General features: G+C 40.0%; 1 pseudogene; it reads left to right on the plus strand.

Moving 5' to 3' along the window:
* LOC139738774 (uncharacterized) overlaps window positions 1-26,759 on the plus strand; it is a 240,750-nt pseudogene that overhangs the window by 93,782 nt on the left and 120,209 nt on the right.

Consider the following 26,759-nt stretch of genomic DNA (forward strand, 5'->3'; position numbering starts at 1 on the left):
AGAGACAGTCTAGGTAGACTCGGGCCGCGTTCATGCGAATTTCGTAGCCAGAATCACAAACATGAGTCATGATTCAAAACGGCATTTCAAATCACGGTCTCGGCGGAAGAGCGTTCATGCTGGCTTTCGCAACGCTGATTCTGGCTCTGCTCATCCTTTGCCATTGCGCAGCGCACTGCGCAGTTTGACCTTGTCTCTGCAACTCGAGCCAGACCTCCTTATGCCAACTGATCAGTCAGTTTATTATAGGCCTTTTCGTTTTTATTTCGGTGAATACTTTCCAGTAAGGTGTGGCATTCAGGCTCTACCCACAGATCGAGGAATATTCCTAATTCTTCGTCTCTCCAATTGTTTCCCTTGGTAGACACAGCGCTGCAGCTATTATTTTTATCAACTCAATCGGAGAGTAATTACATGTATTATTATATTAAACAGCTAACGTTAGATACTAGCATAGAATCGGTGTATGGCGTTGATGTAAACAAACAAGTGCAAGTATGGGACCGAAACACACGACTCATAAGACGTACACAAGTGCGTGAACAGAGCAAGAAGCTGTGGGATACCCCACGAGACGCGCATGCACACAGCACACAATGACGTCATAGAATCATGATTGAAATCACGGTTGCATTCGTGCGGTTTCTGCGATCATGATTCTGGCAGAATCATGATTCAAAATGCCCCTTTTTCTGCGTTTCAGATCAGCGTTTTGAAAGGCGTTTAAATGGAAAAATCGCATGAACGCAACGAAACTAAACACGTTTAGTGACTAAATGTGTTTAGAAACGCAATTCTAGTTTCGCATGAACGCAGCCTCAGTTGTAAGGCAATTTACAGAAGAAAGATGACTTTCATACTTTCCTAGTCTAGCTGGGGTCTTGTCACAAATGTTTGTCTGTTAACTGCTCACTTTCTCTCATTTAGTTGCATTTCTTTCATGTAATTATGGTCTTTTCCTTGTATGAAATTCACGATCGGCACGCATTGCTTACGCGACTGCTGCACGCAAACTCCCTAGACAGCAGTCTCAATCCCAGCCTGCGTGCCCGGCGCCTCGGCCCACCCGCCCGCCAATCAAGCCATCGCCAGCATGGGCAAGTAACTGAGTAACTAGAACCGCGTCTGTGTGCAATGCATATCTTGCCAAAGAACCCATTAATGCGAGGAAACCAGTGATTTCTGACGTGCGTAGGCCTACGGAGAGCTAGTTCGTCAATAGATACTAATAATGAGTTTAGTAGGCCTATACAGAAAATAAAGAGTTTAATTCTATAAGCACCGAGTACGACAGTAAGATCTAACCAGTGAATAGGCCTAACGTAAGGCCTAAGTAACATTACAGCGAGTCATTTGTACTTACCGTAACACTGCAGACTAGAGCGTCTACTAGGTCTAGAATTTCGATGTGTAGACTTGCGATCTATTCTTTACAAAGCCGATCTGCGCCGTAGAGGTAAAACAAACTACTGTATAGTCACCACACTCTCACAAGTTTCCATAATCCTACAAGTAAACTCACAAGACTTGAAACAATGCATCTACACGACCCTCACCTTGGACAGTCAGATGTACGTTTATATCCATAAATGAATACTGTTATAACGTTAGATTTACTGACATCCTACATAGTGGGGATCTTTACGGTACTTGCGTACATAGATTTTCGTTGAGCTCAAGATGTGCTAGATCTATCGACCTACTTTCTTCAATACAATGCAAAACGGCGTACTCATATTTTGCGGTTCTGTTGCAAACACTAATTCAGCGGCTGTAGCGCTAATAATACTGCGTCGCACTAGCAGATGCTTCCGTGGCCATGGCAAACAATCATGTATTATACTAGTAACTATCGTTACATGTTTTTGCTGTTTGTTTTGCTTTATGTATTGTATTGTTTTTAAGCAGACAGTAACGGAAACCAGCCTCGTCCTGTGTTTTTTGTTTTGACTAAATCAATAATTAAGTCATGGTGATCAGCCATAACTATAATCGACTATTAAGTCTCTTCGTAAATTGGAAACTTACAATTGATTTAAAGTTATAGTGGACTTCAAGTTGGATAAAGTTAGCATTGATTTCACAATCAACGCTAACTTTATCTTGATAAAACGGGGCCCTGATAAACTTTGGGGGAAAAAAGGAAAAAAACAGTTTGCTGCTTCATGATAAATTTTAGATTAATTAGTTCCTAGATGTCTGCCTACTTAATTTGTTGGTAGTACTAATATTTTCTATATGATTAGATTTGATGCTTTCAAGTATAGACTTACAGACACAGCTAGAATAGTCTACTCTTTTAATTATCTAACTAGGTGCTGTATATGGTTTACCATAAAGTGTTTATTTATACCGAAAGAATCATTTGTGTTGATAATAGAGTGCAGATGAGGTCTGCCTTAATCATTATGTAGTATTCATTCTCCAGAGCACTGATTGAACTCGAGAGTAGTGATAGCCAGCTCAAATTGCATGCCAAATACTCTCCTCATAGCTATGCAACTTGTCTGATGCAAAGTGCATTGCATAGGTACTGCGATGTTGAGGTTAGCTTTCCACACCCTGAACACGAGATCACTCACAAAACTGATCACCTGGCATGGTATGCAAGATATTGGCACTGGACATGTGGTATGGTTCACTTCCAACATGTTAGGTGGAAATTTGATTTGCTGCTAGTGCTACAATGTACAAGTTGATATGTGAGTGTATGAAATTAGCCCTGTTGACTGCCATACCACTTGCTTTGAAATTCACCTACAAGCTGCATGTGGCTGTTGCGGCTCCACTTTAATGTGACAGTGCTACTGTGACAGGAAGTTTATCAACAGTTGCTATCCCATGGCTGTCACCGAACGCACCCCTCTTCAGACCCTTAACCCGTTGAGGACGAGTTCTGAGTGTACTCGGAAAGGTGTCAGATGGAAATGCGTGTTGTAGCAAAATCAGTCCGTCCTCAACAGGTTTTAAAAAAAGTTGTACTTGTTACCACTTTGGTCTGCAAGTGACTCCCCCCAAACGCTAGATAATTTTTCCCTCAATATTTTTTTTTTTCATTGATATTTTGCACCAGGGACAAAAATTTGTGGCAAAAATCAATTCGCACCCCAGGCTTGACCTGGCAGCACTGATTCTTTATTCTATATATTCTATTATGTCATAATAATTTATCAGAGAGTGTGCAGCAGATCTTTCACTTACAAAAGTTCCCTCAAATGCAGCCGTAGGTGTCGATCGGGGGGGGGGGGGGGGGGGGGAGGGTGGTTGCCCCTTTCCCCATAAAATTATTGGGGCAAACATATCATTTTGCTCCCCCCAGCAAGTCCCTTTGCTCTCTGCTTTTTTGCTTATTTGATAGAAAACTGTCCAAATATTTTATCCAACTTGTGCACCAGATTGCTGAATTTCAATTCTGAAAAAGCAAGATCTCTCTCACGTGGGAGGGAGATACCCCCTCCCACACCCTCCTCCGTTCGGTCCTTTTCCTCCAGACTTAGTATAGATTGACAGATTTCCAAATGTTTCATCTAAAGTGTGCACCAGGTCTGTCATTTCAGTTAAAAAGAAGCAAGCAAAAGTTCCATCAGAAGGGAGGGGATATATTCTCTCAATTAACCCTTTCCCAGCTTTGTTTCCCTGTAAAGCTTTAGTACACTTTCAGGATTGACAGCTTCCTGAATTCCATCAAAAATGTGTTCACAAGATATTTTTATTTGAAATTCTAAGAATGCAAAAGCTCCCTCCTATGCATGGGTATCAATCCCGGAGGACAAGGGTTGCAAACATGTCATTTTGTCCCCCCAATAATTCCCAAAATCAGGAAAATTTTCTTGCTTTTTTGATAAAAAGTGTCCAAATATTTTATCTAAATTGTGCACCAGATTGCTGAATTTCAATTCTGAAAAAGCAAAATCTCTTTCGTGTGCGAGGGTGATACCCCCTTCACACCCTCCCCCGAATGGTTATTTTCTCATAGACTTAGTGCACTTGTAGACTGACAGATTTCATAACGTTTCATCCTAAGTGTACATCAGATCTATCATTTCAATTTTAATAAATTCAAAAGTTCCTCTTTTAATTTACCTTTCCCCTGCACGGTTCCTATCCATTGATATACACACTGCACACTTTGGGGATTGACAATTTTCCGAATATTCCACAAAAGTGTGCATCAGATCATTCTATGTCAATCCTAAAAATGCAAAAGCTCCGTCGTGTCCGAGGGGGCTACCCCCTCCCACACCCTCCCCCTTCCTCTGACAACTTCCATGTATCACTTAAACTCTGTGTGTGTGTGTGTGTGTGTGTGTGTGTGTGTGTGTGTGTGTGTCTGTGACTTAAGAAAATAGTAATGTTTCCATAGTATTCCACTCTTTCTTTTCTTCATTTTTTTCCCTTTCCTTCATTCCTCCTCCTCTTCTTCTTCTTCTTCTTTTTTTTTTTTCTCTTGTGTTGTTTTGTATTTTCTCCCCCTCCTTTCCCATGCGTTCCTGTCAGCCTGTTGGCGGGCTGATTATATAACTATATTTACTATATTGTGATGTGTAGGCAAGAGCAGTTAACCAAATTAGGTGCATGTGTATGTGTGTGTGTATGGGTGTGTTTGTGTGTGTTTGTGTGTTGCATGTGTACAGATAGGGGTGGGGGAGGAAACAGGAAGGGAGGGAACTGGTGGGGGTGGTCATAGGGACTCAGTAAGGGATATGAGTTAGTAGGTGGGCGGGTATTGGTTGATAAATAATATGGTTCCATTATTTATTACTGTATAATTTTGCTGCATAATTCATTTGGATGATTATTAAGATTAATGCTAGAAGAACTGAATTATCACTGTTAAATTTAAGCAATTTTTTTGAGAGCATAGGGGAAGTGACTGTATGTAAATTGATAATTGTTCATGAAAATGTAATTTTTGTTATGTCATTATGTACAGCAATAGCAAATTTGCTATCATGATCACAAATGTATATTTTCGTCATTTCAATTGTAGCAAATGAAAATTGTTATTTTTTTCTATTACTTTGAATGGAACAGAATAAACATCGTTGAAAAACAAAAAAAAAGTGTGTGTGTGTGTATGTGTGTGTTTAATCAAACCATGGCTAATTTTCAGTTTCATACATAACGTACAGTATGTAAACTTCCTGTGGCAAACAGGATAACATATTGAAGTAGTGAAAAGAAGCATTACTTGTTTATTAGACATTTAGTACATCATCTTGCCTTTTTTTCCAGTCAGAATGATAAGTGGTACCAATATATTATGAATTATGCTTACTGTTATGAAAAATCATGCATTAAACTGTACAACAATCCTGAAGTGATAGTTTGCTGCAGTGAGTGTGTGTGGTGTTGGCTTTTTTGTAGATGCATGCTGTTGCCCCCCCCCCCCCCCCCCCCCCCCCCCCGTCTTCTTGTGCAAGAACATATTATTACAGGCATGCGTGGGTGTATAGAGTGTGTGTGTGTGTGCCCACCTGCATGCAGGGATAGGCGTCCATCCTTGGCTCTTTCTCCCCAGTAATATACCTCATGCACGTATGGGTAGTCGTGGTTACAAGCAGCCAAGCAGGAACATATCCTTTCGTACCATAATATTGCACTTATGGGAGTTCATAGATAATTGCAGTGGTACTGAAAAGTACATGGTTGATCTGAATGGATACATGATCTAGGTGATTAGTGAGTTATGGATCAAGGTTATTGATATTTTTTTAATTTTTTTTTTTTGTACCTGGGAAGAATTTATGGAGACAGGACAGTCAAGCTGGAATGAGGACATGCAGCACCTATGAAAAAAAAATAGAAAGAGGGGAACCTTGAGAAAAACAGTGAGAAATTCAATTTTACTTTCCAAGAGCACAAACACACCATAAAATATGAACTATGTACAGATGTAAGAATTCAGCAACATGTGTTATAAATAGTATGTTACCTGTTTAGTATACAGACACACATACACACACACACATGTATGTGTTGTGCTATTAATGTCATATACCTATACATATGAATTTTGTATGAATTTATATAGGTCTAGGTATATTTCATATTTTGGCATGAGAATTTACAGAAGGGATGCTGAGAAGGGAAAATATTTGGGGCAGGTAACTTCTGTAGACATTATCTCATTAACCCTTCAGCAACTGATTATTCGGTACATAATGGGTATGGTTCCGTGGAAAATACAGCAATATTGCTCTCATTTCGACAACTTTCTAAATGACAATTAAAATAGCTCTCTGCATGTTTATTTTTGCCTGTCATAAGTTATGTTTATTTGAAAGCCTATGAAGACTTTACTAAAAGTACGATGTGTCATGAAGTAATTCTGACATACTATTGTTGACTTTTTACCTCTTTCAAATCACATAATTATATATTTGTATGAAAACAAAAAATTGGTAAAGCATAAATATTTTTTAAGAAATGGACTGACAGTTTCAAGCATTTTAGGGAGTATGGATAAGACAGGCAGTTTCAGGCATTTCAGTGACTAATGAATGGGTTAGTGCTATCATACCTTTCTATTTGCCCTCTGTGCAGCCTACCTTCATGAAGAAACATGCAAATAGCAGTCTTTTTGGTACATCCATCAGGGTGGGAAGGAAAGTAAATAATATGATAGCAAAGGTCAAGGAGAGGCTTTCGCAGCCAGAATTGACAGAGGTCATTTGAGGTTACTTTCCCCTCTTACTGACCAATCACAGGACTACATGGTGCTAAACACAAGAACTCATCTCTTCAAGGGGGTTTGATGTGTATTTGTGTGTGTATGTGTGTCTGTGTCTGGGAGAGAGAGAGAGAGAGAACAACTGAACAACTCCAATCCTATCCTGTGGTAGCGCATTCACATTGCAGATGGTCATTTTGCAATGAAGCACACAATATCTGTCTATGTAGGAGTCAATGGGGGCTTTGCTAGTGGGCAAAAAAAAAGAAAAAAGAAAAGAAGAAATAATGATTGCACACATGCATTTGCTTTTATATGGCAGTTCCAATGTTTAAAGAAAAAAGAAAAGCATGGGAGGAATAACAGATAGAGACGGAAGTTGATGGGGAAGGAAGAGAAGATGAAGGGTCAGAATCCCCCCCCCCCCCCCCCCCCCCACTCAGCCGGTCAACCGTACACACTTGCTTGTTCCACATTCTTATACCCCTTTTATATTGCCCACGACTTTTAGCTTGCCTCTGAAGCGAGCCAACTTTAGCTCGGGCTAAGTCGTTTTATACTGCCATTCTCGACCACTCAAGGTTACGTGCGAGACCAGACCTATCGCCCCCACCATCAGTCTGCTGTCCTTCCCACCAGCGCGAAAATTCAGTGACAGTTTTCATGCTTAAGCCCCTGTTTCACTATGCCGTCCTCGCTACAATTTGACAATTTTCTCAGATCGGAAAGGATCGGGTAAAACCTGAGCCGATCTGGACACAGTACGATGTTAGAACGCTCTAAGAACGCTGCAGTTACGACTTCCATGTGCTTGCTACGCTCTTACTACAATGATCGGGAATGAGACATTACAATCTCTGTCGCTGCAGTTACACTTTAGAACGATGTAGCTACGCTGTCAGTGCGATGTTGCCGATGTTATCCAATCGATGCGCGCTGTATTTACGCTCTGAACGATCTATATGACCTATCACACTGTTACCCCGTCGAGAGAGCTGAAAAGTGCCCGATGTGCCCCGATGTACCCCAATTCGACTGTCGATTCGCAGTCAGTCAACTTATTAGCATGCAGAACCAAAGAAATATATTTTGGACCTCAAAGAGGCTCCTCAACTCACGGTTCTTTTGCAAATCAATTGTTAATCAAAGACATTCTGATCTTTCCAAGGCTTTCCTGATGTCCTTGCTTTTATAGTCCGTCTTCCTCCAGTTGTAGATGATTTCATATTCTTCAAGATTCTACTATGTCCTCTTCCTTCTCTTTTAGCATCACGTGCAGTCTCTCTTTCTTCGCCTTTTGGGTATCAGCAGCTGCTTCGCTGCTTTTTTGTCTTCTTTTTCTTCATCTCTTCTTCTTCTTCGAAAATTTGAGCTCCTTCTTCTTCATATTCTGCCTCGAGGTGCAGGGACAATGTCCTCCTCCTCAACAGTTTTGCCTCTCGATCTCCTTGATCTTTTGGCAGACATTTTGGCTGCGATTTTTCCAGCGTATCGGCTACGTCTCTTTTAGAGCGTAATTGAATCTGGGAAGGCGTAGGAACAGCGTAGCTAAAGCGGAAACAGCGTAACTAAAGCGGGAATGAAGAGTACTGAGATCGTCGTAGGAACGGGCCTTGACTCTATACGAGAGTTGAGAACATAGTGAGAGTGGCGTTAAGCGGGAAGATCGTGCTTTGATCAGGGAAGATCTGCGCAGCAGTGGGACCATGTCGGTGTATAAGTTTACTTCCTGTTCTTGTGCGGATGTTACTACGCTCAGAAAGACCCTGTTACGCTCATCCCGTGGTGTTTACACTGTCACTACACTCTCCCTGCTTGCCGTATGATTAAAAATAGGTCAATTTTGATCGGGGAGATAGGGAAGAAATTTTGAACAGGTTCAAAATTTTTTCCCGATCTGAAAAAATGCCCGCTCCAACCCTGACCTCCAAACGCTGCTCCTACGATGCTTCCGATCCCCGTGCGCATTTGCCGCTCTCTCCCGATCTGATCGGGGTCCAGATAGTGGAACGGGGGCTTTACTTAATGATACGAGTACAAATTCAGTTCTGTTGTTATACGTTACTCGCGAAATTCAACCAGTCATCGGCATATATATATATGTACGCACTGCGCCGGTCTATTTCTTTTTTCGCATGATTTAATCATGTCGTTTGCTAGTTCAAAGAGTTCACTGAGAGTTTTATCGAACAGCGAGCAGAGACAGCAGCGTAAAATACTATTAATACATTCAGTGCATGCAAAGCGTAATACACATGGTATTCTTACGGTTGTGAGTCAGTGATATCTGATCTTCTGCCAACACTTCGTCATTACCATTTTAACCACTGCAGATTCGCACTTATCTGGATAATGTCTTTTCTGCAGATTATAAAGATTCACATTACTATGCTAATAGATTTGATTTCCATTTAACAATGACATTCCAAGAAGGAATATGATAATATATAGGTAATTGCAGTAAGGATTGAGAGAGAAGGATTGTATATTTGTGAGTCATGATATTCCATGAAGTGATTCAAAATAAACATTTGATTCTTTGTTAGATTACTGTAAAAGTAGATATTTTTGCATGAGTAATTTTTCGCGCTTGGCCGGGTAAGATGAATTTCACATGTTTTTATTTCCACGGACTCGGGACATTACCCACTGGAACATGTGGCATGCAAAAATATTCATGTGCTTCTTTTCTTCTTTTTTTTGCGCTAGCTTCTGGTTCGTGAAAATTTCCACTTTTACAGTAGTTGAAAAACAAATGGCAATCCTGTCTATACATCTTTCTTGTTCTGCTGTGATGTGCCCATGATACATGTAGCTGTGACTTTGTGAAGCTTTAACACTTCCTTATGATGTTGCTCTAATACACCATAGGCATTATATATTCCCTTTTGTTAATGAAGCAAAAAAAAAAAATCGTCTCACTGCACTTTTCCACAAGGATTATTCTTCTTCATTTTCTTGCACTGAGATGTACAGACAACCAAATTTACAAGCAGTATATATCATCCTGATGCCCTGCTGATACATCAAATGTCATGGACGTCCATCTCATTAGGCTGAAGTCCAAGGATGCCTTTAGAATATATTTCTGCTGTGTAGTTCATCTGCTCTTCTTTCTCAAAGAATGTATTACACCTGTGAGGATGATGTACTGTTGCCATGGCATAATTGCAATGAATCAGTATTGAGATTGTCTTTACAACTTAGTTGTTTTTCTTCTTTTGCAAATTCGAAAGGCCAGAAATCACTCTACAAACAGCATTTCCCAGCAGTGTCAATGTTGTCAAATATCAGTCAAAGTATAATTATTTCCTTTGCTTCCCATAGCATTCAATAGCATATGACCTCTTCATTGAGCTGTCACAATGCCCATGTTGGGTACTGAAAGTGCATGGGCGGAATTTCGCATAAAAGATGTATTTTCTTATGTAGGCAATGATGAATGGAAATGTTTTGGAAATCTTGGTAGGTTCCCAAAATGTTCACAGAGGTGTCTGCATTTGTGGCCTAAATTCATGTTTATTTGTGTTATTCTGACCACAAAAAAAATAATAAAAAATGACTGATTGAAAGATGAGTTTCTTCTATAAGTATTTTTCTTCACCTGTATGAAAACTGTGTATTTTTGTCTAATTCATGTTTTTCCAATATTAGTAGTGCACTTGTTTTGCTATTTACATAGCCGTCAATGTTGAGCGTACTAGATTTTGACTTTCACAGACTCCGTTCAAGTGCCCTTGATATAGTGTATAACAAAAGAGTTTGCAAGCCTATCAGCGCACACTCTATTTGTAGTTTCAGGTCCAATCGATATTTTGCATTGTTTGATGGCACATGCAGTCGCCCGTGGAAAGGGGAAATGAAACGTGTACTGTTGGACTGCATTCGCACAGGCAGATTACCAACCTGTCTGTTTTTTATGGCCAGGCATTAAAGGAAACCCAAAGAGAAATGTGGGTTGAGTGAAAGCAGCAACATTAGATATGTTATAAGTGAAAGTTTGAGGAAAATCGGACAATTGATGCAAAAGTAATGAATTTTTAACATTTTAGTGTTATAACCGCTGGATGAGGAGACTGCTAGAGATTGTGACGTATAAGGAGATGTGTGGACAACAATATAAAGAAAATATAAAGGGAATTCCACAAAAATTCATTTTTCTTGAAAATTACACATTCCATGAACTTGATACTGACATATAAGGGTAGCAATTATTCTACCTGCTTTCTGAAAGGGGTTAGTCAAGTGCTCTTTCATTATGCTAGAAAAGTTAATTTTTGTGGAATTTTCTTTATATTTTCTTTATATTGTTGTCCACACGGTAAACTGGCGCCTCGTCTACAACCATACTGTCCACTGTTCACCTAGTCTAATGCCACCTCGTCTAAACTCGCTTCGTCTACTACCAACTCGTCTACCAACCATTTTGTCTAAATGCCAATTAGTCTAATTGTCATTTCGTCTACTAACCATTTAATCTAATCTCTAATTTGTCTAAGTCACATTTCGTCTAATACCCATTATGTCTATTGACCATTTCGTCTATTAATCATTAGGTCTATGAATGAAATAGTCTACAGCTCATTTTGTCTAATAGCCAATTGGTCTACATCTACCTTGTCTAATACTCAATTAGTCTAATAACCAGTTAGTCTACTCCCAACTGGTCTACACCCAACTCGTCTACTCCCAACTGGTCTACTCCCAACTCGTCTACTCCCAACTGGTCTATTCCCAACTGGTCTACTCCCAACTGGTCTACTCCCAACTCATCTATATACTCCCAACTGGTCTACTTGTTATGTAGTTTTTGTTTTTGTTTTGTCTACTCCAAACTTCTTACTTAAGTCTACTTCACCCAGTTTCCTTTCCCATTGAAATAGGTTGAACACTCTTGGTTCCCCATTTGGTTTACATTTTTTGTTCTAATTATGATAATTTTATTACCTTTTATAAAAGAAAAATAATGTCACAGTGTGAAAAACTTGCTGTGTTACATTTGTGCTGGATGTGTAATTTATATCAGAAGCAATCATGCAGCATTTATATGTCCAAACTTCAACACTCCATCCATTCACCTTTGATACACAATCATAAGTATGGTAAAAATGAAAAGGCACACATTAGACGTACATTATCAGTATTCTGGCTGCCACGTACTGATGTATGTAAACGGTTAGATGCCATGGTATGATCAGTTTGGGTAGATTGTTGAGAGTATACCAGTCGGGAGTAGACCAATATTGGGTATAGGCGAGTTGGGAGTAGACATGTTGGGAGTAGACCAGATGGGAGTAGACGAGTTGGGAGTTGACGAGTTGGGAGTAGACCAGTTGGGAGTAGACCAATTGGATATAGACCAGTTGGGTGTAGACCAGATGGGTATAGACCATGTTGGGTATAGACGAACTAAGGGTTGGACGATATGATAACTAGACAAAGTGAATGTAGATGAGATGACTGGTAGACGAGGAGGGAGTAGACAAAGTGGCAGTAGGCGAAATGGATATTAGACGACATGACAAGTAGACATTGTGAGTATAGAAGACTTGGCTATTAGATCAATTGCTCAGTAGACGAAATGCTCCTGAGACGAGTTGGGTATTAGACAGTACGGGTAGTGGGCAAAGTGACTATTAGACAATATGTGTACTAGACAAAACAAGTTGTAGACCAAATGGGTATTAGACGAATCGGTAATAGACGATTTGCCAGTAGACCAATTGGAAAATAGACAGAGTGGCTGTAGACGAGGTCACTATAAACCGTCCACACATGATGTCATAACCTCTAGTAGTCTCCCCATCCAGCAGTTCCAGCGCCAAAACTTTAAAAATTCATAACTTTTGCATCGATTGTCCGATTTTCCTCAAACTTTCACTGATGTGTTCTACTAATGTTGCTGCTTTCACTCAATCTACATTGCTCTTTGGGTTTGGGTTCCCTTTAAGAATTTTTGGGGGCATTGAAGGCTCTAAGAGAATTACAGGAGGAACAGGTTAAGCACACTTTGTAGCAATGCACGAAATGCGACATTGGAGAATACACAGATGCAGTGCTACTCGGCATCACTCTCCCATTGATCAAACTTTTTTCACCAACTTGCACTTGAGGGTTTTTTTTTTCATAAAATGTGCAGCTGTTTGTTCAAGGGAGAAACTAAATTACCAGTAGACACCACCACAGACTGCAAGTGAAAGCCTCTTCAGTTACATGTATGTAAAATATAAATATGTTTCATGTGAAATGAATCTTTAACATTTTCTCAAACCATTCATATTTTCAAGGACATGATGAAATTCTTTATTAGAATAAATTAAGTAGGAATGTTTTTTTTTTCTACTCCATATAGAGATTGGTCTTCTGGCCTTTCTCACAATTGTCTTGGCGACAGGTTGCATTTATGCAGATTGATGATTCTCTTTCCCATAGAACCTCTGCCATGTCCAAGACAGCCTTCCATCCAACTAAGGAACGGAAATGGACTTGTTGAGCCAAACAAGATTCTCTTGTTGTCGGTGCCCTTTTTTCTGGGCTTCCTGATTGATTGAAAGGCCACTTTTAATTCGACTCCCAGCACACTTCAGGATGCTCTCTGATGACTGCAGATCGTGATCGCCAGCTAATGCTCCCTTATTTTGTAGTCTGGACCTGGAAAGCCTTCACAGACCCTGAGATGACAAAATGAGCGCTTGTCTCCTCTTCAGTCTAAACTCCCTACAAGCAATCATGATAGTTTGGGTTTCGCATTCATCAGACCAACAAATGTATATATAAGAGATATAGTGAAAATTACCTCAACATGTACATATTCTTATTTGTTTGATTTCTCTGTTGCTCTCAGTACAAATGTGTGGTGTCTTAAAGCATTCAAGTGTGTCCTTTCCATGATATGTAGATACATGACAATCACATGTAGAGAGCTCAATTGATATACTGATATGTATATAGCACATGTTTGTGTCAAACAAGTAAAATTTCGAATGACACATTTGATACCTAAATGTTGATACAAAGAGAAATGAGCGTCCATGGGAGAATACTTCAATGAAGACAGAACTGTTTAGTGTAATGGACAGACCAATCAAAATAATGCTAACATTCTTCTTGCTACAGTTGTCACTTATGAATTACAGAGAGTAAAACCAACAAATATATTGTAATACATCTACCATAAAAGATGTAATATCCCATGAAATTAGTATCTGGAATTTATTCAAGTTCACCTGCCCCACAGGTAGGTTTGACAGTGCCTTTTAGAGATTTCAGCTTTCTCTTGAATGTTTTTGCAGATTCTTAGTATTAATTATATCTTCTCTGCTTCACTTTTTCTCTACAGCGGAATCCACATTGGAGCAATTCAAGAATACTACCAATCACTATAAAGCAAGCCACAAGATAGACCAGGACTTATTTGTGCAAGGGACAAGACCAGGATGCCTGCAGGCCATCTATGATGGGGCAAGCACTGACCTCAAGGTAACATAGAAAATAACTAAATACATAACAAGGATATACCTTCTATTAATGAATTATTTGAAACTTTTCACCATTGGCTATGTTTGAGCAGTCAAACGAACCAAACCATATTATACCGTACCATGCCAGGTTGGGAGCATTCAAGTGCTATGTGGAGTACCTCCTGAGTTATTTTTGGACTGAGTCAGAGGGGTCACACTTGTTGTAGCAATGAGATCATTCACCTCATACACTTACAGTACATACAGGTGTCCCTATAATCAAGAGAATCAGGTCTTTGTATAATGATGTAGTAAGCAAATAATCAACTTTGGTGAAGGTGATGGGACAAACTATCACATCCGAGACGATCTGGATGTATAGCTATCTTTCCAAAGCACAGCTGAGGAAAGATAGGGTACACTTCTTGCCGAGGAAGTGATAGTTTGTCTCATTGCCTGAAACTAAAAGTTGATTATTTGCTTTATATTCCACATCTAGGGTCCTAGATATCCCCATTTTATTCCACATCTGAAACCGATTTAGCTGGCTTTAGGTATCCTTAGGGCTTAGGCTACGTATAGATGTATGCGCGTAGATGACAAAACAACGAATTTGCTCCACGCCCCGCACGTGGCACCGAAATAAAAGTGCGTTGCACTGTGGTCTATCACTTGACCCAGGTCAAATGATAGACCACAGTGCAACACACTTTTATTTCGCACGTACTCAAAATTGTAAGTTATATCATGCGTTAGGACTGTGTGGACTAAGAGATCAGCGAAACAAAATGACTATCATCATAGAGTGTAACAAACTTTTCTTCTCAGGTGATGTGATGGGCAAATCTATGCTGTATCACATGATCAGCTCTTGACCAATCCTATAGCAAGATTCTTAGTATGTGCAATATAATGTGTCTTACATGCACAGAGCTACCAAGTCTCACGCATTCTGCATGAGACTCAAGCATTTAGGATCTGTCTCACGATCTCACGCCTGGCACCCATTTTTCTCACGCATTGGGCAAAGTCTGCAACTTGGGCCTATAATAAGGAGCATAGCTTAAAGGATTAAAGTAATAGTTGCAATTGAAGGTATATTTCCCTTACGTCTTTCAAAATAAGTAAGGTTCAGGGTTAAAACCCCCCCCCCCCTTGTGCTGCCTAGTAAAAATTTAATGTGCATAGGAAAGAAAGAACACACACTGGAGAGGAAAATTTCAAGTGCAAATATTGTGAGAAGATATAATATTATTCAACTCATCGGGTAACTTGATATTAAGTTGATAACCAGACACATGATAACTCTGGATATAACTGTGTAAAATGTTACTTGATCTAAAAAGATGTTATCATGGACTGCTTTTTACAGTCTCCATTGCGTTAGTAGATGCCAGGAAAACATCATTTACGGGGGTTCAAATACAGAGCTGCCAACCGTTCCGAAAAAATCGTATTTGTTACGAAAAATCGAAGGGAATACAAAAATACGAAAACGTCCTTAGAAAATACGAATTCACAGTGGGAAAAAATAATGGGTAAAAAAAAATGGCAAACGCACGTCTCGTGCCATGTTATCTGTACTCAGCTGGGATATCGATGCAACGCGTACGCACCGTATGTGGAAAGCGCTGAATAGAAAAGTGTGCGCACACGCACATCGCTGCTTGCGTACTGTGTACACCAAACAGAACTTCATGCGCGTGAATCCCTGCCGCCTATGGACCCTGGATGTTTACATGGATCGCCGTGGTATCCCCATGTGTGGCCGGCTGGGGAGCGTGAGTATAGTAGCTTAGCTACACACTGTAGCCAGCTGCCACTACAGTACCCTATTTCGTTTTGAGGCGGGGTAGAAAGCGTTCCGTTGTGCAGTGTCTGCTTCTTTTTCTCTTCTTCTTCATCCGCTTGTACCTTGCCTCCCAAGTACGAAATGATTTTTAGAGTGTTGTGTGGTTTTTTTATAACGTTATTGCATCATTTTCTGCAAGGAAGAGGTGAGTTTCTGTTCGTGTATCGATGTGCACTGCAGTATGTGCAGGTGAAAAGCATTCAAACTTTCTTTCCCCGAGTATCGTGGAAACTCGATGTATTTCTAGGCCTATTAAAGGAGATCTCATTTAACAGAATACTTATAACAAACTATTTTCCGGTCAAAATGAATTAATTTCCTTTGTTTTTTATCGTTTATTGACTTGATCCCAAGGATCTCGTCACAATATCGAGTTTCCAATGTGTATTTATGTTCGCGAAGCTTTCGGTGCTGCAAAATTTTGCTAGGGCCTAAGCTTACTACTAAACTTCGTTTTATTTCTGTCGTGTCTCACACCTCGTTTGGTACGATTTCTTCCATTTTATATCACTTTATCCGTTCCCTTTATACTTTGAAGTATTTAAACGTAATTTTCTTTAAGTGTCTCGCACTGTTATTTTCATAACGGCGATTTCTCCGCTTCGCTGCAATACTTTTTCGAATCGAAGCGACGGAGTTTGATCCCAGCCACTTCGATGTGCTGTTTGTTGTATTTTCTAAATGTTTGTGTTGTTGAGAGGTGTTGATACTTTGTATTTGTTATTTATTTTTCTAGGTATTTATCTCGAGGGATTATGCATTTTTCTTAATGTTAATAGGAAAAGGCTAAAATGATCTGGAGTGATGTCTGATGGTGATGATGATAACTATGCTGGTGACTGGTGTGAAAAGACGGCTTCCTGTGAATGCTGAGCGTACATGATGTTTGTTTTATTTCCCTTTCCCTCTTACTCTTCTTTCCCCTTACTCTTCTTTCCCCTTACTCTTCTTTCCCCTTACTCTTCTTTCCCCTCTCAAGAATGATAAAAAAAAAGAAATTACATACACCTCACAACAAAAAGACCCACGTGCTATAGCAACCTTCGTAAAGTTAAATCTAAATGTTCAATACACGAATGACAATAAATAAAAGCGAAGAGATCATGTATGCAGTCTCTTTGGCTCGAAGAAACTTGACACCCCACCCCTCTCCCTTGTGGAAATTTCCACAAAAGCAGGTGCCACACCCAGGTGCGTGCCAGACGAAAGAATGCGCGCACTGGAAAGAACAGCGTGTAAATATCCTGGAAATATCGATCGAAGAACCAGCTCATTAGTTGAATTAAAGGAATCATTGCAGAGATATCATGATTCTATTTCTATAGCCTTTCTTTTGGCGCATAGTAGGAAACATCGAACAGTCGATTATAGTGTACTTGATCGAATATCTAATGTTCCCTGAACAATAAAAAAAGGATTGATTATTCAGTCAATTAAAAATGCAATCACAGAAATACATGAAAGGTCTCGTATGCACAGACAAATTCACTACGAGTAGGTCCAATGAGATACAGTTATCACCTGGTTAGACAACAAAATACAACATGTAATGACAATTAATTTCAGTTCACGCTCATCAAAACTGCTTATTACTTTTCAAAGTTTTGGCTATCAACATTCGTTTGTGGATGTATTTTGTTTGTTTGTTTGTTTTGTGTGTTTTTCCCTCGTGAAAGACGTAATGATTTCTTCGTATCGAACGTAAACTGCATGTTTACCGTAAACAAGCCATTCAGCTCGGCTCAGCTATGGCGCATTCGATCCATCGAACTTGCAGTAACCACTTATAGGCAGGAGCACATGGCGCATTCCTTTAAACTTGAAAGTGAAGCCACGTGTTTGCACATCGGCGCTTCCACACACAGCACAGCATTTTGCGATCATCGTTATAGCAGACTTTCCGATTACAGTCAGGGGAAAAGGAATTGGAATACTTCGGAAAATACTGATGTTTAAAATCCAGTAAAATGAAAAAAGCCTGAAAACGACGCATGATTATGTTTTAATAGTAAACAATAATTGGAAACACAGAACAGAGTTTTGCATCCGCTCACACAGAAGCTCTCTTGAGAAGATGAAAGCATTCCCCGTCCCCTGCTAAATAGTGGAAGCTTCCATAATCAGCCCAGCAAGTTTTTGGAGGTACAAACTTGCACTTGTACACATTCATTGCGAGAAAGCAATCAATCAACGCTGAACATTGCGTAGTTTGGCATCTTTATCGTGCTGGTGACCAGCTCGATGCTTCGGCATGTGTCATAACGTTATGTTTAGAGCCTGTAGGCCTCATAAGTCGACGAGTTTAATTCAAAATAGCAAAAAGAGGGAGATTGAAAAAATACGAATTCTGTTGGAAAAATACGAATTTTGGAGCTGCTGAGTACTAATTTGTGCTTCCAAAGGTTGGCAGCTCTGCAAATAGCAACAAAAAAATTGGCACTCCACTACACGGCTCACAGACATCGATCCTTCGCGTCTTGTGGACGATGCTCTGCATTGTCATTGGGTCAAACCCAGGGACTGCGGAGCCAGGGGTTGGGGGGGGGGGTGGCTGCATCCCCTCCCCCAATTATTTTGGGGGAAAAAAAGAGAAAAAATAGAGCATGCAACCAAGTTTGAATACTGTAAAAGTGGAAATTTTCATGGCGTTGAAATTTTCACGCATTTCGCGCGACCAGAAACTAGCACGAAAATAAAAGCACACAAATCTTTTTGCTTGCCATATGGTCCAGTAAATGATGTCTTCATTCCGCAGAATTAAAAACATGCGAAACCCTTTGTATCCGGCTGACCACAAAAAATTAGTCACGCAACAATATCAACTTTTGCAGTCTTGGTGAATTTCTACAAGTAAGAGGTCAGTGAACTTTCCCTGCTAATCACTGTATTCACAATGTTGTGTACTTTCAATAACTTTTCACAGCATTGAACTATGACCATGAAACTCACACCACAGATACAAATTGTACATCGCCCAAAGATGCCAGTCAAGGTCAGATATTGGTGAACTTTGATGAAGTCAAAGGTCAAAGGCAGGGCTGCACACTGTGGCCGGTCCGACGGTCAAAGACCGGTAAAAGTCACTGTCGGACCGGTAACTTTTCAGGAAATCCACAACTTACCGGTCCGACATGACCAGTAAAAAAAAAAAAAAAAAAAAAAAAAAAACATTGGTGGGGTCAGTAGGAAGAAAAAGAGCAGCCCTGATCAGGGAGAAACAGAATGCAAGATATTGCACTGTTCAACAAGTTTTACGCAAGTTTTCGTTTTATGTCTACCGGTGCAATTTGTACAGTAAACGGGATTAGTTTTGAGCACTAGCAGTCGACCAGTTATTCGCGCTAGCTTGCGCATTTGGCGCTGCTCACGCACTGCATGCAATGCAATACATGCAAAGCATGTACAGTGTAACTGCCTTTCGTTTGCTTGCGATCGGCGGTCATGCCAGACAAGAAGCATTGATAGAAGCGCACGCATTTCTGGGTCATTTTACTCATGATTTTTAACGCAAGATCGATCCGATCCCGGCTTCGCTGCAGCGTGGCAGTTATGTTAGAACTAATTTACTAGTGTCGATTTTTAGAAAAAGTAAAAACACATTCGATATTCAGCGATACAGTAAATGGATCTGATTGCGTTTATTTTCATTTTACACAGTCATTTCACAAATGAATATTTTCATTCGCTCAGAATGGTCTTATTATGAAGATAGGCGCAAAAAAGGATCACGAAATCAGCCCTTCCGTGAACTTTTTAAGAACGCATGCACAAAATGTGAAGAGATAATACTAGGGAGAAAAAAAAAATCATGAAATCATGGCAGTCCCGCTTACATATTTGAGGTAGAAATCGTCCCAAAAAGGATCATGAATTCTACCGGCCGCGTCGTATCTTTCAAAAGCTTATGATGTACGAAATGCGAAGAGATTATAGAGGAGAAAAAAAAATAAAGGGAACATTTTGGTGAGTGCATCATAAAAGATTACAGCCGAATAACAATTCATGAAATCAACGCAATCCCGTTGAAATTTTAGGAAATAATAGGCGCAAAAAGGATCTTGAATTCAGTCCTGCATGCCGTGTTGTTCATCAAAAACGCATGCACAAATGCGACGAGATTGTCGGGAGAAAAATAAAAAACACATTTTTACCCTTCTGGTGCGTGCATTACAAAAGATTACATCCGAAGTAATTCATGAAATCGCCACAATCCCGTTGATATTTGAGGTAGAAATAGGCGCAAAAAGGATCGTGAATTCGGCCGTGTCGTATACCTTTTAAGAACGCATGTACGAAATGGGAAAAGATTAGCGGGAGAAAAATATAGGACACATTTTCACCCCTTTTGGCGATTGCATCATATAGATTACAGCCGAATAGTAATTCATGAAAATTTCGCAATCCCGTTGGAATTTGAGTAAACAATAATAGGCGCAAAAAGAATATCGAATTCGGCCCTGCATGCAATGTATAATTTTGAAAACGCATGCACAAATGCGAAGAAATTATCGGGAGAAAAATAAAGAACGTATTTTCAACCCTTCTGGTGAATGTATCACAAAAGATAACAGCCGAAATAATTAATGACATATCGCAATCCCGCTGATATTCAATGTAGAAATAGGCGATAAAAGGATCGTGAATTCGGCCGTGTCGTATACGCAAGTACGAAATGCGAAGAGATTATTGGGAGAAAACAAGGGACACATTTTCAACCCCTTTTGGCCCGTGCATCATAAAGATTACAGCTGAATAATAATTCATGAAATCATCGCAATCCCGTTGAAGTTTGAGGAAACAATAGGCGCAAAAAGAATCATGATTTTTGGCCGTGTCGTATATCTTTTAAGAACGCATTTACGAAATGCGAAGAGTTTGTCCGGGAAAAATAAAGGACACATTTTCAACCCATTTTGGCACGTTAACTTATCATAAAAGATTACAGCCGAAGTTATTCATAAAATCATCGCAATCCCGCTGATATTTGAGGTAGAAATAGGCGCAAAAAGGATCGTGAATTCGGCCGTGTTGAATACCTTTCAAGAATGCATGTACGGAATGCGAAGAGATTATGGGGAGAAAAATAAAGATCGCATTTTCAACCATTCTAGCCGGTGCGTGCATCACAAAGTTACATCCGAAGTAATTCATGATATCGCCACAATTTCGCTGATATTTGAGGTAGAAATAGGCGCAAAAAGTATCATGAATTCGGCTGTGTGGAACATCTTTAAGAACGCACTTACGAAATTCGAAGAGTTTATCGGGAAAAAGTAAAGGACACATTTTCAACCCCTTTTGGCGCGTGCATCATAAAAGATTACAGCCGAAGTAATTTATGAAATCGTCACAATCTCGCTGATTATTTGAGGTAGAAATAGGCGCAAAAAGTATCATGAATTCGGCCATGTGGTGCATCTTTCTAAGAACGCACGTACGAAATTCGAAGAGTTTATCAGGAAAAAATAAAGGACACATTTTCAACCCATTTTGGCGCGTTATCATAAAAGATTACAGCCGAAGTAATTTATGAAATCGTCACAATCCCGCTGATTATTTGAGGTAGAAATAGGTGCAAAAAGTATCATGAATTCGGCCATGTGGTGCATCTTTTTAAGAACGCACTTACGAAATTCGAAGAGTTTATCGGGAAAAAATAAAGGACACATTTTCAACCCATTTTGGCGCGTTATCATAAAAGATTACAGCCGAAGTAATTTATGAAATCGTCACAATCCCGCTAATATTTGAGGTGGAAATGGGCGCAAAAAGGATTGCAAATTCGGCCCTGCATGTGGTGTGCCTTTTAAGAACGCATGCACAAATGCGAATAGATTATAGGGAGAAAAATAAAGAACTCCTTGGAGCGCGTGCATCAGAAAATTTCACAGCTAAAATAATTCATTAAATCGTCGCAATCCAACTTACCACCAAGAGCAGGTTACGCAGCAAGTTCGAGCGCCGATGTTTAGAAAAAGTCACAAACGCATTTGATACAATCTAATTTTGTTCATTATCATTTTACACTGTAATTCACAAACAAACATTCTAGTTTTTCCTATCTTTTTTTTTTATTTCTTGTGCAATAGATAATGCAAGTTTTAAAAAAAATATTAATCTGTAAAATGTACATGGGTAGGGGGGGGGGGGTACGTCCATAAAAAACAAGGAAATAAGTTTATTTTTTAGGTTGTCGTTGTTGACCGGTAAATTTTCTGTTCAGACCGGTAAAAATGTTAAAACGGGGCATTTACCGGTCCGACAGAGACAGGTTGGACCGGCAGAAAAAATGGGTTAGTGTGCAGCCCTGTCAAAGGTCAATGAACTTAATTTATAAAACACTATAATCACTTTGCGATATGCAGGTAAGACATTGCGTGCCATATGCCTTGTTGATGGACACCACTCAATGGATTACGATCCAGTAGTGTGGTGCAATATAGTGCAGTGACCCCACTTGCATGCATATTGAACATTAGTGCAAAGCTGTATTCATGGTGGACCTAGAGCATTTAAACCAAATCACTTCACTTTTAGATAATAGTGCAAGCCTGACTATGACCTTGGTGATAACTGCATTAATGCGGGCATGCCTACTAGTGACTCAAATGAGGGAGGGGGTTCTATCATCAAACTTTTCACAGAAAAACTGCAGTTAGGAGTATAAATGATTAGTCAATGTTAGATTTTCTAAATATTGTATCCTATTTATGAATGGGGTTATTATACCCCCCCCCCCATACATGAAGTGTTAATTCTGAACTTGCCATGGTCGCCAAACGGCGACCTTAGTCCTGACGTGCCATGGTCGCCGATCAGCGACTGAGAAGAGCAAGAAAAACATTGATCATTTAAGTTCTTGTGGTACCATAATGTGCTACACCAAGAAACTGCCAATGATATGTACTGGTAGCTGATTAGCATAGCCATCGTTTCCACTAAAAATATGAGCATCCTTACATTGGAAAATTTTGAGTAAACACATGATTTTTCAGCTAGATGTATTTTTTTCGCGTCTGGAAAATCTGCAGCGAGCACACCCTCTGCGAGATGTGTATGGATCAAAAGTCTCATTGGTAAACCACCCGTGTGTATGCTATTGAATCTGCGTGTATTTTCTATGCAGTTCCACTCGTGTTGTTTCGCTTGGATGCTGTCCTGCGGGAAGCTGCTTTGATTTTGTCTCTCAAAGAGGGTCAGCTTTCGTTCGTCGGTCAAGTCTTTCATCCTTTTGTTTTGGTGAACGTCACTAATTGTCCCCATGCTAGCGTAAGAATCGCGCGCCGACAAAGGCCTGCCGATTTCAATAGAGTACCCCCCCCCCCCATTACTTGAATATGAGATCATTCTGAAGCAAATGATTTTCACACAACAATAGATATATGATGTACTCTTAAATGAATCCCACAAGGATTGGAACAATCATCCCCCAGCATTCCCACTGATTCCCACTGATCAGTTACTAGCCATCCCCTTTAAACAAATTACAACTTTTAAAAACAAATTTAGTATGTACGATCTATAGGTGTAGATATGCAAGACACCATTGTGTTCGTATAAAAAACCGCAGATGTTTGTATCAAAGTGAAGCGTTTAAGTTGTGAAGGTCAAATTTGGTATGTATGAAGATCTATACTGTAAAAGTGGATAATTTGCGCGACCAATTTTTCGCGCTTGGTCCGGTAAGAAGAGTTTCGCGTGTTTTTAATTCCGCAGAATCGAGACATCACGCACAGGAACATATGGCAAGCAAAAATATTTGCGTGCTTTTATTTTCATGCTAGTTTTTGGTTGCGCGAAATGCGCGAAAATTACAACACTGCGAAAATTTCCACTTTTGCAGTAGTGTATTTGTGCAAATGATAAAATCTATACAGCAAATTGAAGGAGAAACTATTCTCTTAGTTATTTTGAGTTTGATAAAGAGGATAAACCTGTGAAATTAATGTCGAAACATAGCTTCCAAAAAAGAAAATTTGGTCTTTAAAAATTTCTATTTTCTCATGTTTTTCTTCATCGCCCAAAAATGAAACTTCGGTATATGACTTGTGGTAGTATGTCCATACTGTGTTCCAAATGTCTTTTGTGTAATATTTGTCGCACGGTTATGTCAGGAAAAAAATCGAGATCGCTGTCATTTGTGACCCACGTAAAATACATAGCGTAAGCATTACGCAGTCCCGTGTATCGGTTTTTGTGCTGCATGAAACAGTTGACGCACATTGCAGGGTTCATTTCTCACCTACTCACCACCTTGTGGACCGAAACCGAACCCTGTCGTCATGTGCCGAATCTGACACCTCTGATTGGCCAAGCGTGTGCTGACCAGTAGAGAACGCATGCACAGAAGGATGATCTAGGTGTACATGTCCAGGATTTTTTCTTAAATTTGGTTGTCTATTTGCTCTGATTTAAACCTAACTACTAATTGCGCAAACACGAAACTTTGCAGGAAGTGAGTCTGGGATATACAGACGAGCAATATGTTAATCAATCATGCAGTAGCAGACTTATGACGGGGAAATAATCCTAACCCTTTCCCACAATCGACTCAAACAGAAAAATACAAATATTTCGAAAGATACAACAGCATTGTCGCCCAAAATTCAGATGAAGGATTACATATTACATTAGATACATATGTGAAGTTTCAAGGGATTTGGTGGTAAAATAAGAAAGATACGAGGAGGTGAAATTTCAAGATTTTTTGTCCTTCGCTTCGCACAGTGCTTAGATGACCCTTACGAATTCAAAAGCTTACGCCCCTTTTTGCAGATTTAATTGCACCGTATCACCCCGCCGGAGTCAGCTGAAGAGTTTGCAATGAACGCCGACATATGGATGATATCCTAGTTACTGAGCCTTGTACAATACACTGTACCTTTTGATTTTTGCAATACATTTTTGAAACAAAAAAGATATTATACTCCTTCTGTATGTTACTTTATGATTATGGTCTTTGATATTAACTTTCAATAGATATGCTATGAAAACAGACATGCATCATTATAGAAATATACATATGAAACAGTAAATTGAAGCTGTCTCAAAGGGTGATTAAGTATAGTTTTCGTAACATTGGTTGCTCTATATCTAAAGAAAAGTGTTTTTCAGTTACATGCATTTTATCAAATGTCAGAATTAGTTTACAAGTAAGCAATTAGTATTTTATGCTTTTAATTTGCATCATGTGCCAAACTTCAATTTATTTTTCCTTAGTGGAGTCTTGAGTATCTAGAATATGAAAACAATGGTTACTTCAAGCAAGAGGGATGCATCAATTCTGGACTCCATCATTGAATGGCTATTATGATCTTAAAGATGACTATTGATGTCGGTCAGACTGACTTAAGCAAGCCCTCTATTTATGCTGCATGCTCGGATCTATATACTGTAAAAGTGGGTATTTTTGTGCGACCAATTTTTGGCGCTTGGCCGGGCAAGAAGAGTTTCGCGTGTTTTTAATTCCACGGAATCAAGCCACCACGCACAGAAATTTGTGGCAAGCAAAAATATTCACGTGCTTTTATTTTCGCACTAGTTTCTGGTTGCGCGAAATGCGTGAAAATTTCAACACCGCTAAACTTCCACTTTTACAGTAGCTCTTTACAGCCTACGGCTCTGATTTTCCGAGTATGGAAAGACGGGACTATAAGTGTTGGTGGCACACAGGATGTGGTTGCTTAGGTGATGCTTTTTATTGTCAAGATGGGGATGAAGGTGTTCAAGATTCTTTCATAATAGGGAGTTTTCGATTGGGTGAACGAGAAGGTTGTGACGCCGAGCGCAAGCGTATGTCAAGGCGTCACGTCTGTACGTGGACCCGCTGCTAAAAAAATTTCGATTTTGGGCGTCATGTCTCTTGGCGTGTGCAGGAGGCAACCTGTGCCTTGGGTGCATATATGCGGAATTTGTGACTTGTTTAAGGAATCTGTAAAAATCTTCTTCTCTAGAACCAGAAGTGATAGAGCTAAGTTAATACTATGAGTTAGTACATTGATGACTGTAGTTTCAAGTTTGTTCATGGCAGAATCAGGGGTGCCCCCCTTGGGACCCAGGGGAGGGGGGTGGGGAAGGGTTCTAATGGGGCCTAAATTGTACATTTTCATCGTCTTCTTGAGAACCCCATGACCCATTTTCACCAAACTTGGCAGGTAGCATCCCTAGGGGGTTAGGAAATCAATTTGTGAAAATGGGCACCATGCCCCACCCAGGGGGCCCCCAGGGGGCCCAAACCCCCCAAAATTAAGGAATATCCGCAAAAATCTTCTTCTCTAGAACCAGAAGTAACAGAGCTAAGTTAATTCTATGAGTTAGTACATTGATGACTGTAGTTTCAAGTTTGTTCATGGCAGAATCAGGGGTGCCCCCCTTGGGACCCAGGGGAGGGAGGGGGTGAGGAGGGGTCCTAATGGGGCCTAAATTGTACATTTTTATCTTCTTCTTGAGAACCCCATGACCTATTTTCACCAAACTTGGCAGGTAGCATCCCTAGGGGGTTAGGATCTCAATTTGTTAAAATGGGCACCATGCCCCACCCAGGGGGCCCCCAGGGGTCCCAAATCCCCCAAATGAAGGAATCTTTATAAATCTTCTCTAGAATCAGAAGTTATATATAGAGCTGAGATAATACTATGAGTGAGTACATTAATGACTGTAGTTTCAAGTTTGTTCATAGGAGATCCAGGGGTGCCCCTCTTGGGTAGGGGGGGGGGGGGTGGTGGTTGGAAGGGTCCAAATGGGGGCCTGAATTGTACATTTTCATCTTCTTCCT

Source organism: Diadema antillarum, unplaced genomic scaffold (genome assembly GCF_040938485.1).
Source record: "Diadema antillarum isolate AM-2024a unplaced genomic scaffold, OU_Dant_1.0 seq00000768_RagTag, whole genome shotgun sequence".
In the NCBI taxonomy this organism is placed as follows: Eukaryota; Metazoa; Echinodermata; class Echinoidea; order Diadematoida; family Diadematidae; genus Diadema; species Diadema antillarum.